Genomic DNA, 4473 nt, shown 5'->3' with positions numbered 1-4473 from the left:
TTTTTGTAGGCATGCCCATGTTAACATTATTAATTTATTCGTTAAAAAAATTAGTGACAAAATATTTTTTTTATAATAAGTAGTCAAAATATTTATCACAATGCTTAATAGGTAATGCTTCACTAAAGCTTTAAAATTTTTATAATCAGGAAATGAAAAAAGAAAAATTCCCTAACAGATATGCCTTTTTTATTTTTATCTTTTTCTAAACCAATGCATGATTGATGGAATTTCTTATACAATAATATTTTTAAATTGCCTAACATTTTTTTTATTTATTAATGTGGCTCGCTTCTCTTGGCGTTTTATATATTCTTTTTCCATTTTCTTTTCTTAACTGGTGGCAAGCATGCTTGGTTCTCTTTTAACTCTTTTATTATTTTCTTTTACTAACAAATCTTTAGTTTATTTGTTTAAGGTTCTGACACTAGGCTGTGAGTGAGTGAGTGCAATTCTGGTTTAGGAAGCATGACGAACTGTACTCTTTGATACGATGTTATTAGTACTTAAAAAAACAAGATATGCCCAATTGAAAAAAACTTATTTTTGGATAAATTGAGTTGGAAGTTTGGTTGTATTGAAGTTTTCAAATCATTTCTACCAGCTCCTTACTTACTACTACTACATTACAAAGAGGCTGGTTTTGCCATTTGGGTATCTCTGGTTTCTCTCAACTTTCATGTATTAAATGGAAACTATCAATAGAAAGTATGTTGTTGCTTTCTTCTTCATTGCCTTTTCATGCTTGTTGGATTACACAAATGGTGTGCTTTCTTCCAAAGGGGTTAACTATGAAGGTACGTAGAGTTTTCTGAGCTTTTTTTTTATGTCTACTTTGTATATGAAGAAATTTACAGATGAAGTGATCTATCTTTTCCTCTACAAACAAAATTTGCAGTTCAAGCTTTGATGGACATTAAGAACTTGTTTAAGGATCCCCACGGTATACTTGATAATTGGGATGATACTGCTGTTGATCCATGCAGCTGGAATATGGTCACTTGCTCTCCTGATGGTTTGGTCATTAGTCTGTAAGTAAATTTATGGCGAAAAACACCAAATTTTAGCTTATATTGGCAAAATTTGAGCTTATATGTCACACACAAATTTGAGACTTGAAACTTTAAGATTTTTTCTAAGTAGTTGGGAATGGTTTTTGGTGCTACAGAGGAACTCCAAGCCATAACTTATCAGGCAGCCTTTCTGCAAGCATAGGCAACTTAACAAATCTCCAGAGAGTTTAAGTGGAAAAACCTGTGCTGTCATTCTCATTTTATTTGTCTTCATAATTTGTTTGCTGTTGACCCTTTATTTATTTGTTTGTTATTATTATTTCTCTGTCTGCAGACTATTATAGAGCAATAATATAACAAGTCATATCCCCTCTGAGATTGGGAGGCTCCAAAAGCTTGACACACTTGATCTTTCCAATAACAACTTCAATAGTCAAATTCCTAACACTTTATCACACTTAAAGAGTCTTCAATACATGTATGTAAACTCTGTTGATTAATTTTGAGTTAAATATTTTCATGTTAAGCTTGATGGTAATTACATGATTTGGAACTGGATCAGGCGACTGGACAATAACACTTTGAGTGGAGCAATTCCTGCATCTTTGGCCAACATGACACAGCTTGCCTTCCTGTAATTCTTTTCAACTTTTAGAATTTTAATACTACTTCTGATCAAGGCTCCATCACAAGTTGAATAGTTTATAAAAAGGTTTTATGGGATTTTTTTTTAATGGTCTAGGGACCTGTCATACAATAATCTAAGTGGTCCAATACCAAGGTTGCCAGCCAAGACCTTCAAGTCATTTTCTATATTGTAATTGTTGTTGTTGTTATTAAGATAGATTATTTGAGAGATTATCATTAAATAACATGTTACAACTACTCTAATTTGCTTCTTTATGCCACTTTGGAAGATGCTCAAACTGCTAGGAGACCCAAAAACCATAAAATTGCTTTAGCCTTTGCTTCAAGCCTGGGCTGCATTTGTCTACTAATTCTTGGGTTTGGTTTCCTTCGTTGGTGGAGGTACAGACACAACCAGCAAATTTTCTTTGACGTCAACGGTTAGTAAACCTAACTCATTTTTTAAGCAATATCATTAAAAAAGAAACAAAAGAAGAAGAGATTAATATTTGTAGGCTTTAAAAAATTTCAGAGCAACATCATGAGGAGGTTTGTCTTGGAAACCTAAGGAGATTTCAATTTAGAGAGCTTCAGATGGCAACAAACAACTTCAGCAGCAAGTACTTGGTTGGAAAAGGTGGTTTTGGAAATGTCTACAAAGGCTGTCTCAAAGATGGTACAGTAGTAGCAGTTAAAAGGCTTGAAGATGGTAATGCCATTAGTGGTGAGATTCAATTCCAAACTAAAGTTGAGATGATTAGCCTGGTAGTTCATTGGAACCTTCTTTGGCTGTACGGGTTTTGTATGACGGCCTCTGAGAGGCTCTTAGTTTACCTCTATATGTCAAACAGCAGTGTTGCCTCCCACCTCAAAGGTAAGCTGGCCTGTGATGTTTTATTTTCTTTTATCAAATTTATCTTATGATATTTTTCCAAAGCACTACTATCAAGAAATATAGGTTTTCATCACTAGTATCTTATTGGAAATTGATATTTCTACTTTGGTATCTAAGTTCATAATTTCTAATCATTCTATCATTTTTATCAAGTAGACATCTCCATTGAAATGCCATTGATTGCCAAGCCACTGCATATTGGAAACTTTAAGTCTTGGAATCTTTTCATATTTTCTATGAAATTAGGCACTCATGATAATTATCATGCAATCAAGGGAAACCATCCATGATGATTGTTGATTCATTTTTTTAGTAGTTCTATTTGTTCTATTTTACAGTTCACTATCGGATATGAGTTTGAGTATTAATCATTTAATTTCTTATGTAGTTGGGCAAGTCGATGTCACAATGGAAACAAGAGCATAATGAATCAACTTTTTTTTATGTACTTTTTTAGTTTACTATTAACTTTAAGTTGAAGCATTAATTATTTAAATTTTTTTGTAGCTAAGCATATGGACTCACAAAAAAGACAAGTGTACAAAGGATGATGAATTGAAGGATGGAGCAAGTTTCATGCATGATTTACTTTTGTGCATCTTGTAATATTTCTGTTTTTCATTTTTGAAGTAAAAAATGCTCAAGATTATAAAACCTTATTATGTCATGCTTTGAAACTTAAGTTAGAACTAAGATCTCATGAAGTAGACACATTCATGGTTTGAATTAGTTATTGTTTAATGTAATACTTATGGTTTATTAATCTATTGAGAATTACATTTTATGATTAATTTTGATTTTTTTTTTATCAAAATAAAATAATGAAAATCTTTTAATTAAAAAAAACCTTATAAGTATACTTATCAAAATAAAATTTAAAATATATTATCCACACTAAAGTAACAATATTTTATTATTAGACTTTTAATATGTTATGATTAAGAAACATATTATAAGCGTAACAGATCATTATGATTTATAAAATATAACAAACTAAAAATGCTATCAAAATAATCAAATGTAACAGTGGAAAAGTGTTATGCAAAATGTATAAGATTAAACGTCAAATTTATAACCAAATACTCTAACTAAATGTTATTATTTGAATATTATAGCAACTAAAAATGTGTTATTGAATAGTTTAAGATAACATCAAACATAACATTCGAATACTGTTATAGAAAAGACAGGACTTTTAATAATAGGGGCTATGTTAGCGTTTTCAGAAGCGTTATCAATACTCCCAGTTAGCAGTTTTTAAGTGTTATGAATACTGTTTTTTCTTGTAGTGCCAGCGCCGGAAGTCCTGGTCAGTCAGCCTGGATCTCGGGTAGATCAGGACGTCCCTCCTCCCGTGATAGGAGGAGAGATCTCCATGATCTTTGGAGGTCCCCATCTGGTTGGCACGAGCAGAGGTGCCCAAAAGAGATACGTCAACGAACTCAAGGCTCATAATGGAGTAGAGTTCGTCCCTGAGCAGCATCTACCAAAGCAGCGGCGATTGAAGAGGCAACCAATCACATTTATTGAAGAAGATGCTAGCCACGTCCAGTTCCCTCATAACGACCCACTGGTCGTAGCCGTGCAGCTTGCTAATCAGAGGGTTAGGAGAGTGCTGGTCAAAAATGGAAGCTCGGTAAACCTACTGTTCTGGTCAACGCTGGAAAAGATGGGTTTGTCTGTCAGCGAACTAAAAGCCACCTCCATGATGCTTTACGGATTCTTAGGAGAAGGATTGATGACAATAGGAACGATCGAGCTGGTGATCACCTTGGGAGAAGGACCTCGAACAGTCTCGAAACTCCTCGAGTTTGTGGTCATCAATTGTCCCGCCGTGTACAATGCCATTTTGGGTCGACCTACACTAATAGTGTTTGAAGCTGTTACCTCCATCCCCCACCTCGCGCTGAAATTCCCCTCTTCCACGGGGATATGCAT

At 33.8% G+C, this 4473-nt stretch overlaps 1 pseudogene; it reads left to right on the top strand.

Moving 5' to 3' along the window:
• The first annotated feature begins 272 nt into the window (after positions 1-272).
• Positions 273-2825, top strand: LOC133785548 (protein NSP-INTERACTING KINASE 2-like; annotated as a pseudogene).
• Positions 2826-4473: the final 1648 nt, after the last annotated feature.

The sequence above is a fragment of the Humulus lupulus genome, chromosome 6 (genome assembly GCF_963169125.1).
Source record: "Humulus lupulus chromosome 6, drHumLupu1.1, whole genome shotgun sequence".
Lineage (NCBI taxonomy): Eukaryota > Viridiplantae > Streptophyta > Magnoliopsida > Rosales > Cannabaceae > Humulus > Humulus lupulus.
The sequence above is the reverse complement of the archived record's forward strand: the minus strand, read 5'-3'. Positions and strand labels throughout refer to the sequence as shown.